Source organism: Adiantum capillus-veneris, chromosome 14 (genome assembly GCF_014529385.1).
Source record: "Adiantum capillus-veneris isolate H3 chromosome 14, ASM1452938v2, whole genome shotgun sequence".
NCBI lineage: Eukaryota > Viridiplantae > Streptophyta > Polypodiopsida > Polypodiales > Pteridaceae > Adiantum > Adiantum capillus-veneris.
Window position 1 is genome coordinate 111,832,784 of NC_140944.1, and position 11,182 is coordinate 111,843,965.

Genomic DNA, 11,182 nt, shown 5'->3' on the forward strand with positions numbered 1-11,182 from the left:
CTTCATCAAATCAACTCACTCTACCCATTGTAAATGTAACATTAACTTTCTAGTGATTACTAACGACTAACATACTAACACAAAATAGCATTGACCTAACCATAAAAGACACCTCACCTCAAGACATGTATAGTAACTCTCTCTCTCTCTCTCTCTCTCTCTCTCTCTCTCTCTCTCTTTCTTAAAACTTACTTTCACCTTATCTACCATCAATAATGCTCTCTTTTGAGCCCACACCCATGACTCAAGCAGACAAAGAAGGCCCGCAATGTTTTGATATTCAAAAAAATCATAATCCTGATTTGTTAGCTTGTAAATTAGGATTTCCAATAATCTTAATGAGGGGTCTCCAACCTATAAATAGGCCCGTCTCCTTCTTGTAAAACAACCTCCAACATCTCACATAACACCCCAACACTCTATGCGTGAGGAGAGACTTAGGTGTAGCAACCACTTGTGAGCTTCACTCTTGGTGTGAGAGAAGCTTTCAAGCTACACCTTGCAAGTGAGAGAGCGTGAGTTTCACAAATCTCAAAACCACTATTGTATATGCTCCTTTATCATCAATAAATTGAGGTTTGGTGCATCAAAGGCGTGATTCGACGTTCAAATCTTCGTCCTTCCATTTGTGCAATACGGTTTTGTGAATTCAAGGTGACTTGTGTATTTTGAGTTTTTATCGGTTGATCTTGATTTTAGAAAGTGTTTTAGTGTGTTTTTTCATTGCCAGTTTTGTGTCCATTGTAAGAGGGTATTGTGGTGAGAGGTCTCCCACACCCTAAGACAGTGTGTGTGTGTTTTGGCAATGATTAGCAATCACTAAGCATTGAGTGATTTTTGTACAAGTCCTACGATAGCATCATAACGAACCATCTCCATTTGCAAGTCACAAATAAGGTATTACGCAAGATCCTTTCCTCTCTCTCTTCCCTTTGCTCTAGCTCTCTCTGGTCCATTTCATGTGTGTCTTGGTGTGAGGTTTCTTGTGTGTGTTGTGTGGTGCATCTTCTTGGTTGTGCCAAAATCTCTCTTGCGTCCTAGTTCGCATACCATAACTAGGTGGTGCCCCTATCTTGTTTGGGTTTGGTTGTGGGTTTGTTGTTGTGTTGTGCTTGTGGTTGCCCCAGCCCCAATTGAGCAGCACGGGAGCCTTGAGGGGTGTTTAGAGGTCGCCTCTCTTGTTGCCCGCCCCGGACCGCCTCACCATGTAGGATCTCACATGAGATTTAAGGCCAATGACCATAAAGAACCATAACCATAACTTAAAAGCATAACCATAACGAACCATAACCATAACTTAAAAGCGACCAATATAACCACTTTGATCATAACCAGAAACAAAATTAACAATAACCATAAGCATAACCAAAAAGTTAAACATAACCATAAACAAAACCTGAACCATAACTATGTCTATACAAGAATAGGAGAAATAACCATGTCTATACAATGACAATGACAATAACCATAACCATAAGGAAAAAAATAACTGTCTGAACAATAATCATAACCATATATATATGTCTATACAAAAGGAGACACAGAAGCGTGTCTGTGTCTCACAAAGCATATATATGAAATCCGGGCCACTGATGACTAGGCGTCACAACCTGCACATAGGACAACTCACAAAATTAGTATTCACATATACTTACTTAATTAAATCAACTCACACATATTAACGTCTCAAGTCAAGCGATCAGCGAGACTATAAGGCCGCCCAGTCTACAGGCTCTCCTGAAGCATCAAGATCATTCAATACTTCATAGATACCTCTACGATATCCATATGACTCCTCCTGACATGTCGGGGCTCGATGCATCGCAAGATTCTGCGTTTATACAAAAATCAGAGTAATAAGAATACATGATTCATCGCGTTTTAAAAAACGCCATAGTTAAGATTGGATTAGAAACTCACAAACTCATAGCGAAAGGTGTCGAAGCCTCCACTGCCAAGATGAGATGTCCCCGTGGTCATCTGTCGTATCTGCGCAGCCTCACGCTACTGTCTGAACCGCGTGGCCGCTCTCCGCTCATCCTCCCTGATCTGAAGCCACGTCTCGTGTGGGATGCCCGAAGGCTTCGACAAACCGGTCCTGAAAGCCTTCCGAGCTGCATCTCGTCGATGTTTCACGGTGTCCCGTGAAACACCCTTGATCCGGCTCCTCGGAACAATGTCAGAACCCGGAGCAAGCTGGTACTCTCTCAGGATGGTCTCCACTATGTAAGTGACTTTGTCCTTTTCCTACTGATCCCAAGACGTCAGAATGCTGGTCAAAAACTGTAGCTCCGCGAGCTGGCGAATCCGCTGTCTCATCTCAGACCCGACTCTATCTATGTAAACAGAACCATCTGGCCGTACAGTATAGAGCTTGGAGGCACTAGGACCGTAGAAAAACGCAACCGGATTTGACCTACGGCTTGTGTATTTGGCGTTTCTTCTATCCGTTTGACCTACGACTTGTCGTACGCGCTCTTGACATTACCTAAAGACTACCTAATCGTCTACAGATGGTTTTAGTAGGTATAGAAGCCATTTCCGAAGTCCGTTTGCGTTTTTTCGTAGAAAAATGCAACCGGATTTGACCTACGGCTTGTGTATTTGGCGTTTCTTCTATCCGTTTGATCTACGTCTTGCCATACGCGCTCTTGACATTGCCTAAAGACTACCTAATCGTCTACGGATGGTTTCAGAAGGCATAGAAGCCATTTCAAAAGTCTGTTTACGTTTTTCCGTAGAGAAACGCAACCGGATTTGACCTACGGCTTGTGTACTTGGCGTTTCTTCTATACGTTTGACCTACGGCTTGCCATACGTGCTCTTGACATTGCCTAAAGACTACCTAATCGTCTACGGATGGTTCCAGTAGGCATAGAAGCCATTTTCGAAGTCCGTTTGCGTTTTTCCGTAGAAAAACGCAACCGGATTTGACCTACGGCTTGTGTATTTGGCGTTTCTTCTATCCATTTGACCTACGGCTTGCCATACGCACTCTTGACATTGCCTACAGACTACCTAATCGTCTACGGATGGTTTCAGAAGGCATATAAGCCATTTTCGAAGTCCGTTTGCGTTTTTCCGTAGAAAAACGCACCCGGATTTGACCTACGACTTGTGTATTTGGAGTTTCTTCTATCAGTTTGACCTACGGATTGCCATACGCACTCTTGACATTGTGTAAAGACTACCTAATCATCTACGGATGGTTTCAGTAGGCATAGAAGCCATTTCCGAAGTCTATTTGCGTTTTTTCGTTAAAAAAACGCAACCGGATTTGACCTACGGCTTGTGTATTTGACGTTAATTCAAACCCATTGACCTACGGCTTGCCATACGCGCTATTGACATTGCTTTAAGACTACCTAATGAACTACAGATGGTTTCAGCTAGCTGTTTTAGCTGCTTAGTCCACACCTAGCAGTTTAGGATTTCATAATATGTTATTTTGTCATTTTGTTATTCTAACCTAGTATCAGTCTACCACATTGTAACTTTCTAGTCTCATAGGTCACTTTGGCCTTTTGAAGAGTTAACATAATATTTCTTTTGATTTCTTTCTTTAATTTTAATTTTTTACGCAAACCATAACTCTCTCTCTCTCTCTCTCTCTCTCTCTCTCTCTCTCTCTCTAGTTTTAATTTCCTACGCACATTTTTCTCTCTCTTTAATTTCCTACACGCACACACACTTTTCTCTTTCTCTCTCTTTCCTACACACACACACACTTCTCTCTCTCTCTCTCTCTCTCTCTCTCTCTCTCTCTCTCTCTCTCTCTCTCTCTTTCCTACACACACACACACACACCGCTCTCTATCTCTCTCTTTAATTTCCTACACGCACACACACTTCTCTCTTTCTCTCTCTCTCTCTCTCTCTCTCTCTCTCTCTCTCTCTCTCTCTCTCTCTCTCTTTTTCCTACATATACACACACACACCGCTCTCTCTCTCTATCTCTTTCCTACACACACACACACACGATGTGGGGAGAGAAAGAGAGGGGGGGGGGGGGGGGGGGGTTAGGGGGGGGAAGAGTGCCATAATACCTCGCAGCAAGTTTTGGCCAAGATCTGAGAACGCGCACGTTGAGGGCGAAAATGGCCCCTTCACGCAGGTTCGGCTTTTTTTTCCCCAAATTACTTCCGTCGATATATGCGTCGATACCTGCGTCGATATACGCGTGGGAAAATTAGTCTTTCGACGCGTATATCAACAGTCATATCGATGCAGGTATCGACGCGTATATCAACGGACGGTAAGTACGTCGATCTGAGCGTGGAAAGGCACGAGCGTCGATATATAAAGCGTCGATAACTTTGGGTTATGTTGTAGTGTCTCCACCTAAAGAAGAAGGTATGCAGTCTCAAGCTCATGGTTTAAGCATAGAGGAGGTTTCGAGTATGATAAGTGAAGACCTTACCAAAGGGGAAAAGGAGGGCTATGTTCAACTGTGTGAATCCTATCCAAATCTATTTGCTACGGAGTACAATCATTTGCGAGGTGCAAAGGGGTGGAGCAAAAGATTGTTCTTAAAGAGGGACATAAGCCTAAAGCACAAAAGCTGAGACGACTAGGGAAAATCCAAAAAGAAGCCCTTTGGCAGGAGATCAATAAGCTATTGGATGCAGGCATCATATATCCTGTGAAGGAGTCAGAGTGGGTCTCGCCAGTGGTCATAACCCCTAAGAAGAATGGGAAATGGAGAGTATGTGTCGACTACAAGCCATTGAATGCCGCGACCAAGAGAAATCACTACCCCTTGCCATTTCAAGATGAAATCCTAAACCAGGTGGCTGGGCATGAAAGATACTTGATTATGGATGGCTCTTTGGGGTATTTTCAGATAGGGATTGCACTTGAAGACCAGCTGAAGACCACATTCATATCTCCATGGGGTTGCTTCGCTTACCGCAGGATGCCATTCGGCTTAGTAAATGCATATGCCACCTCCAAGGTTGGATGAACAGGGTATTTGGTCCATACTTGGGCTGTTTTATTAGGGTCTTCATGGATGATATCGGCTGCTACAGTTCAAGGTCGGATCACCTATCGAAGCTCCAATTATGCTTTCAAAGGCTTGATGAAGAAGGAGGTCAGCTGAATCCCAAGATATCGGCTGCTACAGTTCAAGGTCGAATCACTTATCGAAGCTCCAATTATGCTTTCAAAGGCTTGATGAAGAAGGAGGTCAGCTGAATCCCAAGAATTGCAAGCTAGCACAGCCTCGAGTGCAGCTGTTAGGTCATGTAGTGTCGCAAAACGGTATAGAGGCGGATCCCGAGAATGTGAAAGCGTTGGTGTTGATGGAGCCGCCATCAGATGATCAAGGTTTGGCTTCATTTGTTCATAAGTTGAAGTATTTTTCACGTTTCTTTCGGATGCTGTCGCAATATGTGCATCCTCTTCAAAAGAGGGCTCAGCAAGTGCATGGCTATGAGTGGGATGAGGAAGCTCAGGAGGCCTTTGATAGGGTTAAAGATATTTTGTGCCAATTGCCAGCGGTGCGTCCTCCCAATCGAGAGGACGACATTTATGTGTCTATGACAGTGGGCACACTTGCTATTGGAGCAGTTCTATTGCAAAAGGTAGGGAGAAGCTACAAGCGGATATACTTCGAGAGCAGGTTGATTAGCAAAAGAGAGGCTAGCTACACCGAGGCGGAGCAGTGGGTGATGGCTCTGGTCTTTGATTGCAGGAAGTTCAAAGTCTATTTGATTGTGCGTAAGTTTTTTGTGTTGACGGCTAATAATTTATTGCCAGAGGTAGTGCGGCATTTAAAGCCAGGAAGGAGGACTATGAAGTGGGTATTGGAGCTACAGGAGTTCGAGTTCGAGTTCAAGGTAGATCACACCAGACCATCTCACCTGGCAGACATTCTTGTCAGCAAGGCTATCAATTTACCGGCCTATCCAAGAGTGGTACAAGATGAAGCCAAGGAGGAACCCGACTTGGAAGATGCTTTCACTATGTGGTTCGATGGAGCATATCGAAGGGTAGTGCAGAAAGCAGGAGGAGGCATGGTGATACATGACCCACACGGCAAAACGATATTCTCGAAGGCATATGATATGGAGAAGGTCCACACCAATAATGAGGCGGAGTATCTCACTCTGCATTTGGGTCTTAAGCAGTGCATAGAGTTCGGCATTTCAAGATTGGCGGTGAAAGGAGATGCATTGCTAGTCATCAAGCAAATGTTAGGCCAATGGTAGGTAAAGCACAATTCTTTGAAGCATTGGTTCTTTTCCATCAAGAAGATGTTGAAGTCTTTTGAAGAGGTCCAATTCAAGCGTGTGAGGAGAGAGCAGAACCAAGAGGCGGGTCAACTAGCTAGCAACAAAGTGCAGGTGCATGTTGCAGGTCTGTATGTGGCCCCAGCCACTTATGCAGGTAGAGAGACTCTTAAGGAGATTGAAGGCTTTTTGAGTATAGGGCAATGTTCAGAGGGTTTGTCCAAGCTACACAAGAGAACAGTGGTGCAAAAGGCCCACAAATTCACACTGGTAGGTGAAGATCTCATGAACTATGGGCGTGATGGAGTTCTTAGAAGGGTGCTATACAAAGAAGAGATAGGGATGGTGCTGGAGCAGTGCCATGAAGAGAGCGGACACCAGGGAAAAGATCAAGTTCTGTTTCAAGTGCTTAGAGCATGATTTTGGTGGCCTTCCATTGTGAAGGACGTGCATTACTGGTGCAAGACATTCCACGAGTGTTAGACTATAGGTGAAAGACGACTGGTAGTGGAGTCACAGGGCGCCATCATCGCACAAAGCGCCTTCGAGAAGTGGGGTCTAGATGCTATTGACCCTCTCCCAAAGTCTACTAGTGGTAAGAAATACGTGGTGGTAGCCATTGACTACCTTACAAGATGGGTCGAGGCCAAAGCAGTGAAGGAAGTAAATGCTAATGTGGTGGCTCAATTTGTGTTTGATAATATATGTTGCCGTTTTGGGGTTCCATGGGTGTTAGTTTCTGATAGGGGTCAGGGGTTTAGAAGCAAGCTCATGAGCGCATTAGTGGAGACGTTAAAGATTCAGCACAGGTTTTCCTCACCCTATCACCCCCAATGCAATGGTCTGGTCGAGAGTGCTAATGGTCAAATTGTCAAGATGTTAACGAAGTATGTGTACAAGCAGGAAGTTGAGTGGGAAGAAAATCTAGAGAAGTGTTTGTGGGCGTATAGAACGTCCTATAAAGTGGCTACAAACTTCACCCCATTCGAGCTTGTCTATGGTAAGGAGGTTGTGTTGCCAGTGCAGGCACAATTAGGTGCTTTAAAGGGTATGTGGCGTGTCAGTGCCACTCAACAAGGAGTTCTACAGGATCCGATAGCCAGCTTGGAGGCTTTGCAGATGGACGGAGAGGCAGCGGCAGACTATTATGTGAAGCAGAGAGAGAAGCGGATTTCCAAATTCAATCAGAACCTGTCGGACAAGAAGATAGAGGAAGGAGACCTCGTCATGAAGTACGAAAGCTACTTGGATTTCACATTCCAGAAGAAGTTCAAGAAGAAGTGGGCAGGTCCATATAAAGTGAAGAAGGCCTTTTTGAATGGGACATATCAATTGGTAAGAGCAAATGGCAAGCTTCTCAGGAACAGGGTAAATGGTGTGCAACTTAAACTGTATTTAGAGAGGGATTTAGTGCCTGAAGTGCAGCAAATTATAGTTAAGGGGGGTGGGAAACCCACCTAAAGCATGCAGTGTGCAAGAGAGAGGAGATGAAGCCTGTACATACACTTATGGTTTTGTGAGTGCTTTTAATCATCAGTTTGGTGTGTCAGTTTTAAAGTTTATACATATGCTTTTGGTCGAACATAAATGTTCGACGAGGGGGCTGGGCATTGATGGTGCAGCCAAAGTTGGTCGAAGCTAAGTGGTGTTCTATGCCAAACAAACGGTGTAGTCAAGTGCAGTGCAGAAGGCTAGGGCAGGTACCAAGGCCCTAGGCAGCCAAAGGATAGCGGGAAAGTATGTATGATGCGGGTTTTTAGGCCAAAAGTGCAGTGGAATGGTCCAGATGGGATGGCAGACGAAGATTTCCAAAATTCCAAGTCAAAGCTCTAGAATGTAGAGTTCAGCGTGCTCTAGAAGCGGGTCTTGACGGCTCGTCAAACGGAGCCCTGGTGCTCAAGATATTGCAGTTTAAAGAAACAGTGCAGATCCCCGACGGACAGGACAGCTGGGGACATGTGGCCCGGGCTGATGTCAGTGCATACATGTGTAGAGCTCAAGTTATGGAGCATGCATGTCTTCTCGGAATGCGAATCGGAGCTCTGGATAGCAAGTTATGGCCATTAGGAGATTTTCCGGGGGCCGGGTTTGAGCCCACTCGACCGCATGGGAAGATGTGCCATCTGCTGTCATTTTAGCCTCGCCAAGGTTCTCGGTGGCAGTGTGCATCATGGGGAATAGCACAAAATTGACGGTTCACCAATCGGGTTCCTTGTCCGCAAGATACTGTGGGAGAAAGTTGGGAGCTATCCCTTGAGCGGTGATTACAGATGCTTTTCTTGTGTTTTGTCGGCCTTGTTTGGTAGGCCTGGGAGAGTCATAATGTGGTGAGCACGAGCAGGTTCGAAGTTGGGAACCAACTCCATCAGTTAAACCTTACAGCCCCGAGATTCGATTACCAGGTGCCAGTTGGCAAGCAGACAAGCAGTGTGAGAAGTCGGGAACCAGCTCCATCAGTTAAACCTTACGGCCCCGAGATTCGATTACCGGGTGCCAGTTGTCAAGCACACAAGCAGTGTGAGAAGAAATTGGTTTTTTATGGAATATTTTCAAACTTTTGCAAGGCTCTAAAGCCATGAGGTCATCGAGTGACATGTGGCACTCAAGAATATCCCATATGCGGGCGCGCGGCTTCTGATTTCGGCATATAAGAGCTGGGGCGCAACTCCATTTGAGGTATGTGAGGCATAAGGGCTCCTTGGAAGCTCGTGGCCATGGCGAGGGCCCTGGCGGCGCTGTGGTGGCCGAACGCGGCGCTGCGTGGGTGGATTTTGGCGAGCACAAGTGGCGCGCCCGCGTGTGAGGCAATTGATAGTGACGATGATGTGGCGCCCGGCATAGGGCAGTTCCCACGGGCCCATCGGGCCTCGAAGTTTTAAAGGAAAAGGGAGGGGAAAATAGCGACATCGCTATTGCCTCCCCCCCTCAGGTAAGAGGTGAGTCCGGCGGCATAGAGAGAGAGAGAGAGAGAGAGAGAGAGAGAGAGAGAGAGAGAGAGAGAGAGAGAGAGAGAGAGAGAGAGAGAAAGGGGAGACATTGCAAAGGGCGTCCGGGGCAAGCAAAGCCAAAGGTAAGAGGGACCGGACAAGGAAAGAATAAAGGGGAGGACCAAAGGAGCAAGGGCGAAGTAGGGGCCGGACAAAGCCAAGCTGAGGGCAAAGATAAAGCCAAACCAAGTCCAAGGGCCAAAACATGGAGGTCAAAGCCAAAAGGGATCCAAGAAGGAGTCGGATGGATAGAGGGAGAGAGTCAAAGTCAAAAATTGAGCAGTATAAGGCTAAACCAAAAGGGGGTAAAAGGTGAAAAATAAAAAATAAAAAATGAAGAGCCTAGGGGGCAATAGCGACATCGCTAATGCCCCCCTCCCAAGTGCAAAGAATGAAGAAGAGAGAGATAGAGCAAAGCGGTGCCCTCTTTCCCAAAAGATACCAATTCAAGATGCCAAGTGGACCAATTAAATTGTAAATTCCCAAATTCAAGCCCCCCCCAATAAAAGTCAAAAATGGATCAAATTAGGGGCATTTTTTTTTGCCTTTTGAGGTGCCGTTTGAAGCCTGCAAAGTGGAGTTCTCAAGCAAGCTAGCCCCTTTGTAACTTTTGCTTGGAAATGGCCATGGTGATGGCAGTGCAAGCCTGTGTATATATATTTTGAAGTGCAATCAAGCCACAGTTTCCTCCCGTGCTGTTGTTTCCCCTTCCCCCCTTCTCTTTCTTCTGCTTTCATGATTCTCCTCGGTGCCGGCTATGTGGAAGTGTGTGTCCCCCCGGACCGACAGTGTTTTGAGTGAGATAGTGAGATTGAGTGTCTGTGTGCGTGTGTAAGGGTGGAGACAGGCAGTGGTAGTAGGTGTACGTTGTGTGGTGGTTTTGTGGAGTGTTTGAGCAGTGACAATTGAGCAGGCGGTGGTCTGCTAGTGAAGAGTGTTTCTTTAAAGGTGTTTTCTCAGAGGATAGGGGTGCTGTGAATACCCTGAGCTATAGAGAGACCCTTGTGTTTGTGACGGGTGTGTTCTCCCATTCCCCCTCTCCAGCGTTGATAGCTTGAGGGAGCTTACTGAGCTTCATAAAACATGATTAAATTCAATGCGAGAATGACTCACTACCTCTAAACCAATGTCGCAAGAAACTCCTTCTAGTCATCCACGCCGGCGTGGATGGCTTCAGATAGTTTTAAGAGAAGCTATGCATCTTTGGAGAGTTCCAGAGAGAGCTTATAAATAGGTAGATTTTCACATTCAAAACTCCTTCTAGCCATCCACGCTGGCATGGATGGCTATAGGTAGTTTAGGCTTAGAATCACAATGATAAGAAAGCCACATAGAAGTTTAGTTAATCCTTCTGTAGTGGTTTGGTTTATTCTGATGCAATGCTAGAAATCTTTACAAAGAGTGTTACAGAAGGCTTCTGTCTTATTTAAAAGTGTCGATAATTTTAATTAGAACATTAGCCTTACAAACGTTATCTAAAACATTGAAAAAAAAAACTACCTGTAGCCATCCAGGCCGGCGTGGATGGCTACAAGTAGTTTACAAAGGTACCTAGCAGGAGGTTTTTGGGCCGAGGTAGACTCCCTTCTCCCTTCTCCGAGCTTGGTTCGAGTTGTGCTGCCAAACGTTGAGGGCTTGAGAGATTAACTCATTAGACAAAGAGTAACTCATTCAGAGAGATTAGGCTTGAGAGATTACCTAATATAAGCTAACACAGTAGGCTGGCCTCAGATGGCACCATGCAAGAAAGCCTCAGTGGGCGCAAGTATGCAAGCAAGCTTGAAAGGGCGCAGGGAAGGAGCACTTGAGAGCGTGAAAGGGCGCAAGAAAGTTTTCATTCATTGCGCAAAAAACCGCCTGAGAGATGCCTCAAAGAGAGACGCAACAGATGCGTTAAAAAACTATATTAGGGGCTTGCGTTGCTCAAAAAAAATACAGTAGGGGCCTACGTACAGGCCCCTT